This window comes from Balaenoptera borealis (genome assembly GCF_965194805.1).
Source record: "Balaenoptera borealis genome assembly, chromosome: 4".
In the NCBI taxonomy this organism is placed as follows: domain Eukaryota; kingdom Metazoa; phylum Chordata; class Mammalia; order Artiodactyla; family Balaenopteridae; genus Balaenoptera; species Balaenoptera borealis.
The window spans coordinates 124,561,261-124,583,482 of NC_138861.1; the positions used below are offsets into that span (position 1 = coordinate 124,561,261).

Sequence of the window (22,222 nt, forward strand, 5' to 3'; positions counted from 1 at the left end):
AAGTTAATGAGAAGAAATGTCAGTGGGGCCCAAGGAGTGAGGAGCTGGAAATGTCACTGTATAAATCTCCAAAATGAATTTTCTACCATAGAGAGTAAAGTGTGCAATATTCATCCATTTATGCCATATGGATCTTACAGTCCAGTGGGGAAGACATACATTCATTATTGAGCACTTACTAGCTACTAGGCATGTTTCTACATCCTGAACAGTGAGCAAAACAGAAAAAAAAAGTGCCTGCCTTCATAGATCTTATATTCTATAGTAAACATAACAATTTCAATTAGGGTGAAAGTTTTGGGGGAAGGGCAGTGATGGGAAAGTAGGATTTAATTTATAAAACAGACCAGGAAGTGGAGTGAAGACAAAAGGTTTTATTATTTTATGATCAAGTGACAGATACATAGATAGACAGGTAACCTTGTGTGATACCTAGACATTATTATGTTTCTCTGGACAATATATGAAGAGACCATGGGTGATATGGGAAGGAACTGAACCCAGAACTAAGAAGCTAGGTGATGTGATATGCTAAAGGCAATATTTACTACTTATACATAAATATGCTGATGTTTCATGATGTTGTTAAAGTATAAAAGATTTGGTAAAACCCAATTTGAGCTTCTCATTTCAGGGCAGGACCTCACCTGGGACAGGTTGAATACCATTATTTCCAATCTAAGCATGTTTCCCTTAAGGAACTGAGATGACAGAAAGCAAGTTCACTGAATATCATCACACTTCACATCTCCTGGTGAGATTTGCTCAGAATTTATCCTTTTTTTTTACAGCAGTAAACTGCAACCTCTGTAAGATGAATGTGTCAAAATGCTCATTTCCACTAAGCCTCATCTCAGTGCTCTGTAGGACTTTGACGAAACATCACAGAAACTAGCCCACATTGACAATTTAATACAGCTTTTAGTGACTTCCTCAGCAGGTATCACTTGCTCCCTTGTCTGGTGGTCCACCATTAAATGGAGCTTTGTCTGGATTTCACTGCTCTGTTGCCTGTTTATGACACATATTTCACTGCCTTGTGGATTATAGTACTGCAGATTTTTTAAAATTAATTAATTTATTTAGTTTTGGCTGTGTTGGGTCTTGGTTTCTGCACGAGGGCTTTCTCTAGTTGCGGCGAGCGGGGGCCACTCTTCATCGCGGTGTGCGGGCCTCTCACTATCGCGGCCTCTCTTGTTGCGGAGCACAGGCTCCAGATGCGCAGGCTCAGTAGTTGTGGCTCACGGGCCTAGTTGCTATGCGGCATGTGGAACCTTCCCAGACCAGGGCTCAAACCCGTGTCCCCTGCATTGGCAGGCCGATTCTCAACCACTGCGCCACCAGGGAAGCCCAATACTGCAGATTTTTAAAAAAACTTTTACATAAGTCTCTTTTTTTTTCTCAGATTTCACATTTCAATATGTAATCTTTACACTTAAACTCCATTTGAACAAATTATGTCTTTCTCTTTAAAAATTTAAATCCCAGATGCAGAGAGAGAGGTAGTGGTCTATGGTGAGGCACAGAAGGCAGTCAGCAGAAACCACTAAGTCTGGTCACGGCATTTATCCCATTCATTCTGCTGTGATATCTGTGGGCCAGTCGTGGTCTTCAAATGCTCACTCCATTATCCACTCTGGTGTCTCCTTAGCTAACTTCCAACTTCTCTGGTAGAGAAGATTCAGCTGCTTTCTTGTGACACTTAGGCCTTAGGTCTTAGGATATTCAGAGTGTGGACATCAGATTCTCTCTGACCAAGGTATTGTACCTTGCCATTCCTAATTTGTTGTTAACGTAAAGCTGTGACATGAGAAATTTCTCCTTAGATTGCTGGCCCTCAGAATTCTGAACAAGAAATGGGGATATGGTCCAAATTTAGCTGAGAATTAAGGTGGTTCTAAGTGATTCCCAACTCCCACCTCCATCCCAGAAACTCAACCAGGAGCACTGGGAAAATTCACAGGCACTCCCACCACCATTGAAATATCCTCCATCATCTCCTTCAACTCTTCTTCCTTCTCCCCTCTTGGAGAATCTTGCATGCATGCATGATTCCTTATGAGAAGACGATTATTAACTCTGCTAGATGGTATCTTCTCCTAAATCTTTTTATCTTATGTCTGATGGTGATACTTTTCAACTTACATCCATTTGGGGACAATAGTGACCTCATGGCTTTCAGCCCAAATGAGAATTGACAAAAACTTTCCCTGGTCCTCTTACCAAATCTCTGCCTTCTTTATTATCTTTCTTTCCCTGACAAATTGAAAAAAAAAAAAACTAAGGCATTCTCAGTGTCTTGTCTCCCCTACCATTCTTACAGTCTGCTGTCAAAAGCATTATCATGATGCTGACTGTGACAGGTCAGGTTACTCCTTTATCCTAAAAGCATTATTGACTTCCCATTGCCCACAGTTAGTCTCATTGTTTAAAAATTCAAAATCCTAAATGATCTGACCCAAATTTGCCTCCCCAGCACTACATTCTACAACTGTATTTAATTTTTACCCTCTCGGCAAATTTGAATTATTTAATATTTTTCATACATGTTATTTTTGCATCCATTCTTCCATGCCTTATTAAATACCAGAAGTGTCTTTATGGTACCATTTTAACATGTTTGAGTTCTGGTGAATTTGCAGGGTTCAACTAAAATTTTTCCCCAAATTGCCAACACACATACACACACACAGAGAAACTTTTTTGTCCAAACTGCCAAAATCCTTTCCTCATACTTCTCTTAGCCACTTCTCTATCTCATATTACACCTATTTAAGGCCAAGTCAACCCTTGTACTAGACTACATGTTAAGTTTCTTAAGTTCAAACAATTTTTTGTTAATACTTATATCCCAGAAAAATAAGTAATAATGTATAAAATGCAAAATAGTCAACATACTTTTGTAAAAAGTGATTAATTTTATATTTGAATTATTTTCTTAGTAGATTATTTTGGTATTGCATCAAAGAGAGAAGATTTTGGTGAGGTTTTATTTTACCTAAATCATTTGTATCATATCATTGTGTGTGTGTGTATTCATGCACACACACATCATTGCAAAACATTAATGATTTTTAACTCTAAACAACAACAAGCTAGGCAACCATGTTCTAATTTTTGGAAACTTTAATTTCCAAACATAAAGTAATAGGAAAAAATAAAAGGTTATTTTGTATTTTCAGTTGTTAATTTACTTTGGCTTTTAGAAGGAAAGAGAAACCTTCAACTTAATATCTCCATCAATCCTTTTTGACCAGCTTCACCATGTTCTGCATTCATTTAATTTTATTACCTAGCAAAAGTGTTCAGCATTGTCAATCAGCCCATCAGTATGATATGAAATAACCAATTCACGCCATTTTTAGGGCATCTCCTTTCTAGCACGGTTTCAGTTTATTAAAGCTATTTATTCACTCATGAAATTGTAATGAACCATATTTTCACACTCTTTACTAGAATTAGCCCATGGAGCTTAAAAAATTAAGTTGAGCAAGGTGAAAATGAAATTTCGTATATGTATGCTATTTTAAGTCCTTAAACTGAATGTGTAATATGAACTCCATGAAGTTAAAGGATGATTTGCAGAATTAAAGAAGGGGAGAAAAGGTCCTGGTATGTAAAAGGAATAAAGTCTACAGAGGAAGGAGTGGCTAGATTAAACTGTGAAGAGAGGGGAAATAATAGAATTTGTTTGGTGTTAGTCAGTAAAATAACGTAAAAGGTGACATAATAATCAAGACTGCTAGGAGACAGTGAAAGAAAGCAAACAAATCAGTGAACAATGTTAACAGAAAGACCACTCATGGGAAAAAAAGAAAAATGCAATATTTCATGGACTTCATAAAGACCCAGAAAAAATATTGAAGGTTTAGAACTCTGAGGTTTAATTTTTTAAACTTTTGTTTTTTTCAAGAAGTATTAAAATTACTGTTCACCTAAGTCACCTAGAAATATAATTTTATCACCAAAGAAGGGAATGTAAAGGACCTAAGTGTCCTTTAAAAGATCTTTTTACCAGATGTAAGCTCTATAGAGTCTATATCACAAAACAATGGTAAGAAAAAACAGATGCTGAAGAAGCCCTGCAAGTTATGCTTCTCTTTTAAGGCTTTAAAAATGACATTTTTGTCTTGGTTTTATAACTGTTGTTTGCTCCACAGTACTCTATCATATTTAGATTCAAAATACAGAAACATTTTTTAAGGACTGTTCATGAGGCTTAATAATAATCTATTTCCTTTATTATTTATCTTTGTGAGACCTACTGAATTTTTCTCTACATTGTTTTATTTTCATGGAGAGAAGGATGGCTAGGAATGTCACTTTACCATATTGAACAGATGGATGAGAATAATTGAGCAATATTGAATGCTTTAGCTACTGGCTAACCTAGCAAAATAGATTTAATATTTCTATAGGGTTTAAAGGGTATCATGTTGCTTTATCATTTTTGTTTCTGGAAATTAAACTTTGAAATTTTTAAAGGAAGAAGTCAGAGGAGACATTGGAAAAAAAAGTATTGAAAGAGACAAGGCATGTTCACTTCTCTCCCATGAGGCCCTCAGTGAAGATCTCTTATTTCTTGGGTTCGAATGCACCCAATTTTATTTGATGTCTTCAAATTATGTTTCAGTAATTTGGGTATTTTTATGGTATATAGGATCTAGAAATGTAAACTAGATGAACTAACAAGGAATTATGCCACTGACTTAATAAATTACTACAAGGAATTCATGTAACTCGTCTGGGTCACAATTTTCTAGGATTATTATTTTCTGGGATAATTATTTCTCTACTTGGCAGAGAAATAAAAAGCACAGAATTTTTTTTGAGCACTCATGTCTTTTCTTTACTCAGAAGTCTTTTCTTTTTTTTTTAATGGCAAAATAATTATGAATATGTGGAAAATCCAATGACAGCAAATATTAATTGGTGATCAAGTTCTCATTTTCTTAAAGAAATTTTTATTTTCACCTGAATTTTTTTTTAATTTTTGATTTTATTTTATTTATTTTTTATACAGCAAGTTCTTATTAGGCATCAATTTTATATACATCAGTGTATACATGTCAATCCCAATTGCGTAATTCATCACACTACCACCACCACCCCCCTGCGGCTTTCCCCCCGTGGAGTCCATACGTTTGTTCTTTACATCTGTGCCTCAACTTCTGCCCTGCAAACCGGTTCATCTGTACCATTTTTCTAGGTTCCACATACATGCGTTAATATACGATATTTGTTTTTCTCTTTCTGACTTACTTCACTCTGTGTGACAGTCTCTAGATCCATCCATGTCTCAACAAATGACCCAATTTTGTTCCTTTTTATGGCTGAGTAATATTCCATTGTATATATGTACCATATCTTCTTTATCCATTCATCTGTCGATGGGCATTTAGGTTGCTTCCATGACCTGGCTATTGTAAATACTGCTGCAATGAACATTGGGGTGCATGTGTCATTTTGAATTATGGTTTTCTCTGGGTATATGCCCAGTAGTGGGATTGCTGGGTCATATGGTAATTCTATTTTTAGTTTTTTGAGGAACCTCCATACTGTTCTCCTTAGTAGCTGTATCAATTTACATTCCCACCAACAGTGCAAGAGGGTTCCCTTTTCTCCACACCCTCTCCAGCATTTGTTGTTTGTAGATTTTCTGATGATGCCCATTTTAACTGGTGTGAGGCGATACCTCATTGTACTTTTGATTTGCATTTCTCTAATAATTAGTGATGTTGGGAAGCTTTTCATGTGCTTCTTGGCCATCTGTATGTCTTCTTTGGAGAAATGTCTATTTAGGTCTTCTGCCCATTTTTGGATTGGGTTGTTTGTTTTTGTAATATTGAGCTGCTTGAGCTGTTTATATATTTCACAGATTAATCCCTTGTCCGTTGATTCTATTGCAAATATTTTCTCTCATTCTGAGGGTTGTCTTTTCGTCCTGTTTACGGTTTCCTTTGCTGTGCAAAAGCTTTCAAATTTCATTAGGTCCCATTTGTTTACTTTTGTTTTTATTTCCATTACTCTAGGAGGTGGATCAAAAAAGATCTTGCTGTGATTTATGTCAAAGAGTGTTCTTCCTATGTTTTCCTCTAAGAGTTTTATAGTGTCCGGTGTTACATTTACGTCTCTAATCAATTTTGAGTTTATTTTTGTGTATGGTGTTAGGTAGTGTTCTAATTTCATTCTTTTACATGTAGTTGTCCAGTTTTCCCAGCACCACTTACTGCAGAGACTGTCTTTTCTCTATTGTATATCCTTGCCTCCTTTATCAAAAATAAGATGACCATATGCACGTGGGTTTATCTCTGGGCTTTCTATCCTCTTCCATTGATCTATATTTCTGTTTTTGTGCCAGTACCATACTGTCTTGATTACTGTAGCTTTGTAGTATAGTCGGAAGTCAGGGAGTCTGATTCCTCCAGCTCCATTTTTCTTTCTGAAGATTGCTTTGGCTATTCGGGGTCTTTGTGTTCCATAGAAATTGTGAAATTTTTTGTTCTAGTTCTGTGAAAAATGCCATTGGTAGTTTGATAGGGGTTGCATTGAATCTGTTGATTGCTTTGGGTAGTAGAGTCATTTTCACAATGTTGATTCTTCCAATCCAAGAACATGGTATATCTCTCCATCTGTTTGTATCGTCTTTAATTTCTTTCTTCAGTGTCTTATAGTTTTCTGAATACAGGTCTTTTGTCTCCTTAGGTAGGTTTATTCCTAGGTATTTTATTCTTTTTGTTGCAATGGTAAATGGGAGTGTTTCCTTAATTTCTCTTTCAGATTTTTCATCATTAGTGTATAGGAATACAAGAGATTTCTGTGCATTAATTTTGTGTCCTGCAATGTTACCAAATGCATTGATTAGCTCTAGTAGTTTTCTGGTAGCATCTTTAGGATTCTCTATGTATAGTATCATGTCATCTGCAAACAGTGACAGTTTTACTTCCTCTTTTTCAATTTGTATTCCTTTTATTTCTTTTTCTTCTCTGTTGCCTTGGCTAGGACTTCCAAAACTATGTTGAATAATAGTGGTAAGCGTGGACATTCTTGTCTTTTCCTGATCTTAGAGGAAATGCTTTAAGTTTTTCACCATTGAGAACGATGTTTGCTGTGGGTTTGTTTTATATGGCCTTTATTATGTTGAGGTAAGTTCCCTCTATGCCCACTTTCTGGAGAGTTTTTATCATAAATCGGTGTTGAATTTTGTCAAAGATTTTTCTGCATCTATTGAGATGTTCATATGGTTTTTATTCTTCAATTTGTTAATATGGTGTATCACATTGATTGATTTGCATATATTGAAGAATCCTTGCATCCCTGGGAAAAATCCCACTTGGTCATGGTGTATGATCCTTTTAATGTGTTGTTGGATTTGGCTTGCTAGTATTTTGTTGAGGATTTTTGCATCTATATTCATCAGTGATACTGGTCTGTAATTTTCTTTTTTTGTAGTACCTTTTTCTGGTTTTGGTATCAGGGTGATGGTGGCCTCATAGAATGAGTTTGGGAGTGTTCCTTCCTCTGCAAATTATTGGAAGAGTTTGAGAAGGATGTGTGTTAGCTCTTCTCTAAATGTTTGATAGAATTCACCTGTGAAGCCATCTGGTCCTGGACTTTTGTTTGTTGGAAGATTTTTAATCGCAGTTTCAATTTCATTACTTGTGATTCGTCTGTTCATATTTTCTCTTTCTTCCTGGTTCAGTCTTGCAAGGTTATACCTTTCTAAGAATGTGTCCATTTCTTCCAGGTTGTCCATTTTATTGGCATAGAGTTGCTTGTAGTAGTCTTAGGATGCTTTGTATTTCTGCGGCGTCTGTTGTAACTTCTCCTTTTTCATTTCTAATTTTAATGCTTTGAGTCCTCTCCCTCTTTTTCTTGATGAGTCTGGCTAATGGTTTATCAATTTTGTTTATCTTCTCAAAGAACCAGCTTTTAGTTTTATTGATCTTTGCTATTGTTTTCTTTGTTTCTATTTCATTTATTTGTGCTCTGATCCTTATGATTTCTTTCCTTCTGCTAACTTTGGGTTTTGTTTGTTCTTTTTCTAGTTCCTTTAGGTGTAAGGTTAGATTATTTATTTGAGATTTTTCTTGTTTCTTGAGGTAGGCTTGTATAGCTATAAACTTCCCTCTTAGGACTGCTTTTGCTGCATCCCATAGGTTTTGGATCATCGTGTTTTCATTGTCATTTGTCTCTAGGTATTTTTTGATTTCCTCTTTGATTTCTTCAGTGATCTCTTGGTTATTTAGTAACGTATTGTTTAGCCTCCATGTGTTTGTGTATTTTACCTTTTTTCCCTGTAATTCATTTCTAATCTCATAGGGTTGTGGTCATAAAAGATGCATGATATGATTTCAATTTTCTTAAATTTACTGAGGCTTGATTTGTGACTCAAGATGTGATCTATCCTGGAGAATGTTCCATGCGCACTTGAGAAGAAAGTGTAATCTGCTGTTTTTGGATGGAATGTCCTGTAATTATCAATTAAATCTATCTGGTCTATTGTGTCATTTAAAGCTTCTGTTTCCTTATTTATTTTCATTTTGGATGATCTGTCCATTGGTGTAAGTGAGGTGTTAAAGTCCCCCACTATTATTGTGTTACTGTCGATTTCCTCTTTTAGAGCTGTTAGCAGTTGCCTTATGTATTGAGGTGCTCCTATGTTGGATGCATATATATTTATAATTGTTATATCTTCTTCTTGGATTGATCCCTTGATCATTATGTAGTGTCCTTCCTTGTCTGTTGTAACATTCTTTATTTTAAAGTCTATTTTGTCTGATATGAGTGTAGCTACTCCAGCTTTCTTTTGATTTCCATTTGCATGGAATATCTTTTATCATCCCCTCACTTTCAGTCTGTATGTGTCCCTAGGTCTGAAGTGAGTCTCTTGTAGACAGCATATATATGGGTCTTGTTTTTGTATCCATTCAGCAAGCCTGCGTCTTTTGGTTGGAGCATTTAATCTATTCATGTTTAAGGTTATTATCAATATGTATGTTCCTATGACCATTTTCTTAATTTTGGGGGGTTTGTTTTTGTAGGTCCTTTTCTTCTCTTGTGTTTCCCACTTACAGAAGTTCCTTTAGCATTTGTTGTAGAGCTGTTTTGGTGGTGCTGAATTCTCTTAGCTTTTGCTTGTCTGTAAAGCTTTTGATTTCTCCATCGAATCTGAATGAGATCCTTGCCGTGTAGAGTAATCTTGGTTGTAGGTTCTTCCCTTTCATCACTTTAAGTATATCATGCCACTCCCTTCTGGCTTGTAGAGTTTCTGCTGAGAAATCAGCTGTTAACCTTATGGGAGTTCCCTTGTATGTTATTTGTCATTTTTCTCTTTCTGCTTTCAATAATTTTTCTTTGTCTTTAATTTTTGCCAATTTGATTACTATGTGTCTCAGCGTTTTTCTCCTTGGGTTTATCCTGTATGGGACTCGCTGCGCTTCCTGGACTTGGGTGGCTATTTCCTTTCCCATGTTAGGGAAGTTTTCGACTATAATCTCTTCAAATATCTTCTCTGGTTCTTTCTGTCTCTCTTCTCCTTCTGGGACCCCTATAATGTGAATGTTGTTGTGTTTAATGTTGTCCCAGAGGTCTCTTGGGCTGTCCTCATTTCTTTTCATTCTTTTTTCTTTGTTCTTCTGCAGCAGTAAATTCCACCATTCTGTCTTCCAGGTCACTTATCCGTTCTTCTGCCTCAGTTATTCTGCTATTGATTCCTTCTAGTGTAGTTTTCATTTCAGTTATTGTATTGTTCATCTCTGTTTGTTGTTCTTTAATTCTTCTAGGTCTTTGTTAAACATTTCTTGCATCTTCTCGATCTTTGCCTCCATTCTTTTTCCGAGATCCTGGATTATCTTCACTATCGTTATTCTGAATTCTTTTTCTGGAAGGTTGCCTATCTCCACTTCATTTAGTTGTTTTTCTGGGGTTTTATCTTGTTCCTTCTTCTGGTACATAGCCCTCTGCCTTTTCATCTTGTCTGTCTTTCTGTGAATGTGGTTTTTTTCCCACAGCCTGCAGTTTTGTAGTTCTTCTTGCTTCTGCTGTCTACCCTCTCCAGAAGTCTTTTCTGAAAGTTAGGCTTTTCTTTCAAAGTTACTCCTGGAGCAGACTGAGGGCAGTATTATTATAGTACCATTGGTACTCAGAGGGCAGTATTATTATAGTACCATTACTCTGAATAAATAGTTCTGTCTTATCTGTAACACTAAGTTCATGTGTTAAGCACTTATGGCTTTCCTTGAACTCAGAGGAGGGTATCATTATAGTACCATTCAGAGGGCAGTATTATTATAGTACCAGAGGGCGGTATTATTATAGTACCATTACTCTGAATAAATAGTTCTGTCTTATCTGTAACACTAAGTTCATGTCTTAAGCACTTATGGTTTTCCTTGAACTCAGTGTGTTTGACAAAATATACTTTATGAAGAATTCAAATTAATGTTATGCTAAAAGGAGTTATAAAACATGTTATTAACTTCTTGCATATTTATTTATATGAATGTGTTTCACACTTTGAATTTTGAAGAAACTTGAGAAATTTCTCAAGGTATAGTGATAAAGCTCAGTAGTATAGACAAAGGTCCTAGACTTGTGTGATCGTGGTTTAGTCACTTCCTCTGGGGGTCTGTTTCCTTTATTGTAAAATGAGGAAATAAATTAGTTGATACATAAGGTCTCTTACAGATCTATACATCTAAAATTCATGTTGTTTTACCTAAAATTTTAATAAATTTTTATTTTAGAATATATTTATAGTTAAAGAAAAGTGTGAAGAGAGTATCACGGTTACCCTTGTTAGTAACATTGTATATTAGTATGGTATATTTGTCACAATTAATGAACCAATTGATACATAATTATCAACTAAAGTTCATACTTAGATGTCCTAATGGTCTTTTTATATTCCAGTATCCCATCTAGGATACCATATTATATTTTGTCATCACATCTCCTTAGTCTCTTCTTGGCTGTGACAGATTCCCAGACTTTCCTTGTTTTTGATGACATTGATAGTCTTGAGGAGTAGTGGTTAAGTATATTTTCCTCTACTGGGATTTGTCTGATGTTTCTCTTGTGATTAGGCTGTGTTCTAGGATTTGGTAGGAAGACCAGAGAGGTAAAGTGCCTTTTCATCACATATCAAGGGTACATACTATCAATAAGATGTATCACTGTTGTTGACTTTGGTGACTTGAGGAAGTGTTTCCCAGGTCTCTTGACTATAAAGTTACTCTTTCTTTTGCCTTCCTATATCTACTCTTTGGAAGAAAGTCATTATGAGTAGCCCATATTTAAGTAGTGGGGAGTTATGCTCTATCTTCTTGTGGGTAGAGTATCCACAATAATTGTTTGCAATTCTATTGCAGGCAGATTTGTCTCATCTCACTCAATTATGTATTTAATCAATTATTTATATCTGTATGGAATCAGGAACATTTACTTTATAATTTAAGTTATCATACGATATTACTTATTTATTGCTCAAATTGTTCTAGCTGTTTCGTTTTGCTGTTTTGATCTATAGTTTTGTCTTTTGACATTTGTCTATAGACATTTGTCTTCAGAATGTCATATAAATGTAATCATAACGTTGGTAGCATTTTCAGACTAGTGTCTGCCACTTAGCAATACGCATTTGAAGTTCATACATGTCTTTTCATGACTTGATAGCACATTCCTTTTTATTGCAGAAAAGGATTCCTTTGTGTGGATATATCATAGTTTGTTTATCCATTAACCTACTGAAGAACATCTTGTTGGCTTCTGGTTTTTGGCAGCTAGGAATAAAGTTGTTAGGAACATTCTTGTACAGGTGTTTGAGTAGAAATAAATTTTAAAATCAGTTGGATAAAAACTTAGGAGTGTGATTTCTGGATTATATGGTAATAGTATGTTTAGCTTTGTAAACTGCCAAACTGTTTTCTAAAGTGGCCACACCATTTGTATGTTATGTACTGTATTCCCACCAGCAGTGAATGAGAGTTCCTATTGTTCTGCATCCTAGCCAGCATTTGGTATTATCTTTTGTTTTAGCCCTTTAAATAGGTTTGTAATGGTATCTGATGTATCTCATTATTATTGTAATCTGCATTTCCCTATTGACAAATGATTTAGCATTTTCTCACATGCTTATTTGCCATCTGTATATCTTCTTTGATACAGTCTCTATTTAGATCTTTTGCCTATTTTTAAATTTATTTTTTAAACTGAAATATAGTTGATTTACAATGTTATATTAGTTTCAGTTATACAACATAGTGATTCAATATTTTTATCAATTATATTCCATTTAAAGTTATTATAAAATATTAGCTATACTACTTGTGCTATGCATTACATCCTTGTATCTTATTTATTTTATACCTAGTAGTTTGTACCTCTTAATCTCCTTCCCCCAACTTTCCCCTCTCCCCATCCTTCTCCCCAGTGATAACCTTGTTCTCTGTATCTGTGAGTCGGTTTTTATTTTGCTTTATTCATTAATTCATTTCATTTTCTAGATTCCACATATAAGTAAAAACATACTAAGCATAACACCCTCCAGGTCCGTCTTTGTTGTTGCAAATGTCAAAATTTCATCATTTCTTATGGCTGAGTAATATTCCATTGTGTGTATATAACACAGCTTCATCATCCATCTGTTGATGGACATTTAGGTTGCTTCCATATCTTGACTATTATAAAGAATGCTGTTATGAATATTGGGGTGCATGTATCTTTTCAAAATAGTGTTTTAATATTCTTTAGATATATACCCAGGAGTGGAATCGCTGGATCATATGACTGTTCTATTTTTAATTTTTGAGGAGCCTCCATATGGTATTCCATAGTGACTGTACCAATTTACATTCCCACCAACAATGCACAGGGTTACCTTTTCTCCACATCTTACAAACATTTATTATTTGTTGCATTTTGGAAGGTAGCCATTCTGACAGATGTGATGTGCTATCTCATTGTGGTTTTGATTTGCATTTCCCTAATGATTAGTGAAGCTTTTAATTGAGTTGTTTATTTCTTATTGTTGAGTTGTAAGAGTCTTTGTATATTTTGTGTACAATTCCTACATCAGAGAGCTTTTATCATGGATGAATGTTGGATTTTGCCAAATAGTTTTTCTGCATCAATTAATATGATCATATGATTTTTCTTCTAAAGGAAGTCAATGTGGTGAATTATATTGGGTTGTCCAAAAAGTTCATTTGGGTTTTTCCATAACATCTTACAGAAAAATCCAAACGAACTTTATGGCCAACCTTATATTATTTGATTTTACAACTATTGAACCTCTAGCATACCTGGAATAAATCTTACTAGAACATGGTGTATAATTTGTTATATTGTTTGTTCAACTTGCTAATAAATTTGGGGGAATTTTTAATTTATGTTTATGAAAGATACTGGTGTGTAGGGGTTTTTTTCCTTTTTTTTTTTTCAGTGTCTTCATCTGGGTTTTATAGAGTAATGTTGACCTCCTAGAATGAGTTAGACAATGTTTCCTCTGCTTCTATTTTCTGGAATATTTGGGTTCTGTTTTTTGATCAACTCTGACAATCTCTGTCATCTATTGGTGTATTTATAATACTGTCACTGATGTTTAGAGTGATTGTTGATGTAGTTGGATTAAACTCTACCATATTGTTAAAAAGAACTGAAGTCTCTGACATATTTCATAAAGTTGAAAGAGAGATATATTTACAGTAGCATTTCTGTAATCTAAGCAAAAATTGTTTTGTCTCTAATCCCCTTTTTCTGTCACTATTGAAATCACTGTGGAATTATGACACTTTTTGGACTTCCGAAATCTAAACAAAATAATAAGCTTGAATCTAGTGATAGTAGATGTGGCTATTTTGAAAAGAGAATATTCTAAAATCCTAATTTATAAGGCATTATATCAAATAGTATAAGAGCTGTAATCATTAATCAACTTTGATTACACTAAGCCTATCTACTCTCAATAAATTTAGAGCCCCAGATATTTAAAAAATTCCAAATTAATACTTAAAGTAATTCCAACGATGTACATGGAATCATAGAATAATTATACGAGTAAATCTTTTCTTTTTATTAGTGCAAAAATTATTCCATTTACCTTAATTAAAATGAATGCATTGTTCAACATTTCAACAATCTGCATGATTTCATTTCTATTCCATTATGATTTTCATATTATATACTCTTGGGGAATTTTTACAATCATGGTAAATGTTATAATGTGTATGTCTGTGTGCCTGTGTTATAATTTTTCTGATGCTCTGCTGGTCTTTTCAGGATCCTGGAATGATTTCAAGTTTGTGAAAGCAGGATAACTTTTCTCTGAGTACTATGCTAACATAACTCAGATCCTTATTTCGTGTTTTAGTGATTGCAGATTCTATTTGTATACACGGTTCCAGCCAGCCTGCTTTTGTTACTTCATCCAACCAGAATTTAAAGGAAACTTTGACTGTTGCTTTAACATCTCACTAAAAACAGTTTTAAATAGTGTTAATGAAATGCATCTAAAAAGAACGCATATAATCCAAGTCCAAAAAAAAATAGATATTGCATAGTTTTGAAGGCAGAACAGGAGCTGGTTTGAGAAGTATTTTCTCTTAAGATAGAAGCCACTATACAACCCATATTAACAGCATCAACATCCCCTGGGAACCAATTAGAAATGCAAATTCAGAAGCCTTACTCCAGACCTATTGAATCAGAAACCATGGGGGTGATGCCTAGCAATATGTGCTTTATTAACCCTCCAGGGGATTCTACTTCTCTAAAATATGAGAAGTCTCTCAAATTATAGGGATCCAAAAGAAAACAATCACCAAGGAATCAAAAGAACAAAGGCATATTAGTGTTATGTCAAACTGTTTCTTAACCTCCTGAATCCTGTTCCTTTCTTTCTTTTATATCTTCACTATTCTCTATTTCAATAATATATATTTCTTAGTCCATTACATGTGGCCACTGCTAAAAGTTGAGTACAGCTAATTTAAGCACTCACCTTGAATTCTTACCTTAAAAGATTGTTTAATTGAAGAGTAGATTACTAATTAACATTCAACTACTTTAAAAAAGTTTTACCTCAACCTTGATTGAGTGACTCCAAGTATCAGTAGAATTTTACAGTTGATAGAGGGAAAAGACGGGAAAAGGATTTATGTTATTTTCATTTAGTTCAAGGTCCATTAAAATATAAACTTTATTGCATGCTGTTAAATATGGCATCAAATGTGTATTTACTTTAGCTTTTCCTGTTAGAATTACTGTTAAAAGGAGAAAATAATTAGTTGATTCTAGGATTTCTCTCAAGGGAAGAAAGAAATGGAAAAATTTTTTTAAAAACATGTAAAGGAGTCTAAAGGGAGAAAAAGGGAGATAAAGAACATAGGAAGGAAAGCATTATGAAACAGGGGTGAAAATATGTCAGATAGAGTTGGAGCAATCTATCAAATAGATTAATGAGAAAAAATAATGCTGTATTTGTGAAAATAAGTCACTTGTCAAATGAAGGACTTGGACTCAGGAGACCTGATCTAATCCTATTTTTACCATTGATTAAATGAGCTTGTTTAAATCTCGCGCTATCTCTGTGTTTCCATTTGTCTCCTTTAGGAAGGGGGATCTTAATACCTGCCTACACCTAAAGCACTGGAGAGTACAATGGTAAATAACAATACCTATATATAACTTTCTTTTTCTTAAACTGGGGACAGAATTGAAGGGCTTGCCTAACTTCTCTTGCCCATGTCTTTCTGGACTTTGTAAACAGAAAACAACATTAGAAAATAAAAGAACTTTAGATTTCAAGAATCACTAGACATTATCTAGACAAATTTTCCCATCTTAAAAACTCAGTGTGATTTTAAAGCTTAAAAAGTTAACTTAATGTCAAATACTAATCAGCAACAAATACTAGGCTGAAACCCTGGTTCTTTAATACTGTGTCTGGGGGGACAATTTTGAGGGCTGAAGGGAAAAATAACATATGCTTAGATATAAATATTTTTTCCTTATTTAAGGTTATGAATAACATTATGGTAACAAAAGATGAAAAGCAACAGCAATATCTCTGAAAATGCATTTTGGTTTGCCTAGAATTCACCAAAAAATCAATTTAAAACTCTTATACTCAACTATACTACCCTACTTAAGCAATGCAGGGCACCATCCAAGCAGAATGTTGTCCCCAAAATATCTGTGTCATAAGACTTTGAAAATGAAATTCAGTTCAACTCAACTCAATTTTTTAAAAAAATGGTGTCTTGAATGCTTAATATCTTTTTCCAAGAATAACTCTATTCTTGATAAATGAAAGTTGGTACACCACAACCTTTATCCATAAGAAGCCCAGTGTTGCAAGAAAAATATACATATGCACAACTAATTATAATACAAGTCAAAGTATGATTGATGCTAGAATTAAAATTCACAATTATACATATGAATTATATATATTCATTTGATTCATATGTAAAGTTTAATATACTTCCAAGCCCAAAAGTACTTCCATAACAAGTAGTAAGGGAAATTTCAGGTCTAGATTTAGCAGCAATGCAATTTACATATCATTAATGGCAGAGTATAACTGAGTAATAAAATTCTGGGTCATTCTCATTTTTGTTATTTTGATGAATGTTTCCTCAAAACTTCTCAAGGTCTGTATAATAGTCCCTAGAATTATTCTACTGGTTTTTTGCCCAGACTGCTCAAAGATTTCAGGTAAGGTAGAAAATCTGAATGAAGACTGGGTAGACATATGGAAAAGTTAAATTTTGCACAGACTTGAGAAACACAGAAGGAATATTATAAAGTGAAGTAAACTCTGGCACCTTGTCCGCTTTTTACAGAAAATGTCAAGTTTTGGCTAGTTCAACATGTCAACAATGACCTCATAGATAAAAGCATAGATGAGAACAGCAGCTGTACCTGGATATGGTGCAGTTTCCTTACTTAATTGTTTTTCTATGGTCACAACTGAAATATAGTCACACATTCTCCCAACATGACTGCTAATGGAAGAGACTTTTTAAAATTATGTTATGTGAGATAATTCTAAATGTCTGCTTCTCTATCCACCACATGTTGGTATTGTGTCTAGCTACCATAACAAATTTATATGTTTGTAAGAAACTCTGGATTCCTTCCACATATGGTAGTAACAAAATAGACATTCCATTCTCATTGCTTTGTACATGGAAAATGCCATTTTTAGAATGTTTCTAAGTATGCCAAGAAACTGTACTATTTGGCCTGAGAAAGCTCAATGGCATGTATCTGCCAGCTCCTGCTACTATTGTGAGGTCATTGCTAAGCATTTTATAAAGTGCTTATACAAAGAGCTTTTCCATGCTGGTGATTAATAGGCTTTTCCTGAGGAGTAAATTTAATACAGCTACTTTTCTGTTTGATTCCAAATAAATTATATCTACAAACATAAATCAGTATATTCTTTTGGCCAAGTATATATATTGCTTTACGTATTACATAAACATAGGATTCAAACAGACCTTGAAAAATCATCTAGTATATCACCCTACCTTCATTCAATGTAATATCCAAATAATATTCAAAATATGCAACAATGAGTATGACCACTGCACCATATATTAGTCCTTTAGGTGCTGGATAAGGGATGGTTCAGGGCTCTGGTGTAGAAGCCAAGTAGCCAAGGTAACGGTGAAGCATTTGGGGAATTAGGGAGCCACTTTTTATCAACCTGAATAATTGGTACAGGTCAGTACAGGTCCATATTTTATCAACTGGTACATACTAATATCAGCCCTGGTAATATCCAAACTAAGCATGTTTCCTATGACCCTAATACACATCTCTAATTGATCATGGCACCATTCCTACTGAGTTCAAATAAGGTCTCAGGTTCTATCTCAAATATCCTTCAGGGCCTCATTATCAATCAAACCAAGTTGTCTGTTTTGAGGAGAAAAACCCAAAAAACAAAAACACTGTTCATCTGTGATCTGAAAGAATTGTACAGAAATAAGAATTCAAAGCTTTCTTTTAATGCCAGCTATTTATTATGGTCAAAGTTATCAAGGAAATCTTTCTCACATCTTCCATATAACACTCATATTTCCTACTCAAGGAGAAGCCTTATCTAATTCCATGGGCTCACATTGATATTCAAACACATCTTTCTTTGAAGTCTTAAATATTTTTTCTGAATCAAACAAGTTAGTGCTCGTATACACAATAATTTGTATTATCTTCTAATTGTTTCATGTTTGGAAGCCTTGCTCCTTTTAGCAAGGTGAACTATGGTTTAAGGGTCATATTTTATATTTATTGTGGATTTACCACTGCATTGTACAATATATATAGTCGATATTATTACTATTTCTATTGCTTATATTTATCACATATATAATATACATTATATACATTGCTTATATTTACTATTATTTATATATCTATTGCTACTTCAACAAATTATTGCAAACTTACTTAAAGTAAAACAAATATATTATGTAGGTTTGAAGTACAACATGGATCTCACTGGGCTAAATTAAAGGTGTCAACAGGGTTGATTCTTTTGTGAAAACCATAGGGGAGATCAGTTTCTTTGACTTTTCTAGCTTCTAGGGCCATCTGCATTCCCTGGCTCCTGGCCCCTTTTTGCCATCTTCAAAGTCAGCAGCAGTGGACCAAGACTTTCTGATGTCATATCACTCTGAGTTAGTAGAATTCATGTTATTAGATTGGGTTCAGCCAATTAATCCAAAATAATCTCCCACCTCAAGGCCTTTACGCTTAATCACATCTCCAAAGTCCCTTTTGCCATATAAGGTAACATATTCACAGGTTTTGGGTATTAAGAGCATGGACATCTTTGGGGAGACATTATTCCACTTACCACAAAACTAATTAATTTATTCATCCAAGTTCATTTTGTTTTATCCTCAGGGAAAATGAATAGCTAGTCAATAAATTAGATGCAACTGAAAACTACTGAATTATTCTATAGATGTGGGTGAAAGGCATCACTGTTCCTAGTCAGTAGTAGTATTTATTTTCTTCATTTAAATATATTGTAGGTCAATTTAAAGTCAACGTTAATGATCCCGTTGAGCACTGAAATCCCTTGATGTTAAAAGCACCCATTTCTTCTCCCTACTTGTACTGCCCCTCACATGACCAATTCTGTAGTAAAAACCTATAATAGCATTCGGTTGGCAGATGTTTTTCATGGGAAAAGTTTCCAAAGTTATCTAAGGCTCTTCTCGAGTCTTCTGCTGACCCTGGTACGTACTATGTGATTGGTTGTCAGAGTGTTCAAAGGCCTCATGGAGAGGACACGAATATTAAAGTGTGAAGAGCCCAGGAGAATTTGACCAGGCTGAACCTTGGAGAATTATATTCTGTTTCAATTTTGTCATTCCAGTATATTAATTTTAATCCCTGCTTTATTGCCTATTATCTTTTCACTTAACCTTTCTTTGATTTAGTTTTCTCATCTATAAAGTAATTAAATGAGATAATGCAATTATCAGTATTCAGGAAATGTTTTCTTTTTTCCATTTTCTCCATCATTTTAAAATATTTTTAGTGGAAATGACTAACTTTGATATACCTTATTAATTAGTATATTTCTTACCATTCACTTACTACCTTATACAAAAATACCCTTTAAGTTTTATGAACCCAACCTTTCTTCCTATCTTCTCATAACTAGTTGTATCAGGGAATGGACAGTATATATTATTCATGAAAGCAAACTATTTAGAAATTTTCATATATATTACCTTTACAATTTTTTTCCTACATCTTATTAAACAGAGACCATGTCTAATTTATCATTTTTTTCTCGTATACATCTAATAACTGCTGTGCATACAATAGATATTTGTCAGATGAACACACAGGGCTTCAAGTCACTGCATGTATTTGATTTCCATATTTTTGGTGAATTCAAGTTATAATAGTTTTATTTATAGATGATGAATCTGCCTCATGTATACCTTCCTCAGAAGTAGCTTAAAGAACTTAGTATAAAGATTCTCTTCCTACATCTATAAATATCCAAGAATTCAGTGTCAATATTTAGGCAATCTCTATTATAAAATATTTATCTTATGGTCTTAATTTAAATTGCCTCTGTTGCTTTTAAAAGAAGAATACAACTAAAAGTACAAATTATTCTCAATTTTTCTTGGTATATTTAGAGTGATGTGATTTCTTTCCTTGGAAACAGATTGGTAAGGTACTGGCAGAACAGTGATAAGGTCCAGGCTTATAGGATAGGACCTATCTGGACAGTCCAAGAAGGAGAAGGAGAATGTTTCCTCTGGGCTCATGAACTCACACACATCTAATTCCAAAAACTTATTGCCACCATCTCCACTGCAAGGCGTTGAGATAAAGACAGTACCACCTCTACTCACTCCACCTTCTATTTCTAACTGCCCTTGGTAATTTATTTTCTATTTCTTAATCATTTGTTTTATGTAAGCATACATAATGATAAGAGAAGTAACAGTAGAAATAGAAAATCTGTAAGGTGATTTGCCACGGTCATTGATCCTCATTTTAATGATCCTGATTTCTAACTTACTTGATCTTCCAGCTATAAATTATTCTCTTTAATTCACAGCATAAATCTACTTGCTCTTACTAAAATGTAGTCAGCAAATAAATCACTCTGCCATTTAAAAAAAGGTTTCATTTTGATTTCAAAGGCACTATGCTTGTGTGAGAATGATAGGTTTTGCTCTAAACATGCTGACTCCATAATGCTTTAGCGGATGATGGAAAGTAGCAAAAGAGGTGAACAAAACCAGTTAACTTATGAGTACCTAATTTTTCCAGCACTTTGTTGAGGACTTAATAATTATTTTTTGGATTTAATCAATTCCAGAACTTGTGCCCTTCATCCTTAGTCCTTTCTTTCTCCTTGTTGCATTATACTGTATATTTCAATTTTTAAAAATTACAAAGTAATTGAGGTTTGCATTATATTGCACTGCAAAAATAGCCAATGACTATGTTTCACCCTTTCTTTGTTCTCTTGAATGTATTCTCATACCATGTTTCACACTGGATAAGAATTGTGTATTTTATTTCTGTGAAGCCAGGCAATACGGGAGTTCCATTGCATGCTGGTCTTCTGATCATCCCCTGTACGAACAAAACCTTGGATGTCACAGCCACTGGTGCCATGCTGCTCATGCAAGGACTCGGCATGTGCAAGAAAATTTGGTTTTGGAACCATATCTATCTTATGATTTCCACAGTAAAATAGCCAAGGTTCCTCCTAGTTAAAACCCACACATCAAGAAAGTTTTGGTGTGTTCCAAACCTTCTTGGCACCGAGGCATATTGAACAAAGGCTGTGTGGCAAACTTACTCAAGACCACTGTCACCCTGCATGTGTTCCTTACCATTATGCCAGCACCTGGAATCATGGCTTCTCCTAAAGTCATTTAAGATTCCAGCATGTTATTCTCCTTCACATATGCTCATGTTCCTGAATATAAAAAATCACCAGATTTCCTCATCACAAGCCTGTTTGCCTTTCTTGCTTTCTTTCTGTTTTCTAATATTTTAGCAATAATAACAACTACCTTTTATTGAGCAGTCCCCAAGCATCAAACTCCAAGTTAAGTACTTTATGATCATGATGATACTGAAGCAGCATCATAACCTTATAATACAGGTTCAATTATCAAACCTATGTTTTAGATGAAGAAACAGAGGCTAAGACTCTGTGTTATAAGGAATAATTATGTCACTCAAAATGGAGTTTTTTGATGGTTGGTCTAGTGTGGATATGGAATAACACCATGGAGAGGCATATGAAAGTGAAGGAGACTTATTATACCCATGAGTCCTAGAAGAGGGAGGCACACCACACCATGCCATGCCACACCCAGGGGACCACACAGGAGGAGGGCCACAGGAGTGAACTCAGCAAAGCAGATGGGGAGAAGAGAGACTGGGGATCTCTGGGCAAGTGCCTTTATTGGGAGTCAGGGTGGCTTGTGCAAGCAAAGAGGCAAGGGTGTATTTTATCAATGTGTTTGAATGTCACTAGGTCAGTCAGAGGAAGGCAAGAAGGGGAACTTCTTCAGAGACCAGCCTTATCACACTGGTGTACTTGATCACCTGGGAGTGGTACCCACAGCCTGTTTATGAGGATGTTGAGGCATCAGGAAAATCTGAAGTTTTAAAAATTTACAATATAGACTCTAACCCAAATGTGACCAAT

The 22,222-nt window shown here is 34.6% G+C and overlaps 1 long non-coding RNA gene across 1 annotated transcript in view; it reads left to right on the forward strand.

Annotated features, from left to right (window-relative positions):
• The window catches only part of LOC309627614, a 91,638-nt gene extending 85,991 nt beyond the window's left edge, over nucleotides 1–5,647 (forward strand). The window contains exon 3 of the long non-coding RNA XR_014243855.1: nucleotides 635–5,647. This is a non-coding gene — a long non-coding RNA (uncharacterized lncRNA). The remainder of the gene's footprint in view (nucleotides 1–634) is intronic.
• The last annotated feature ends 16,575 nt before the right edge of the window (nucleotides 5,648–22,222 follow it).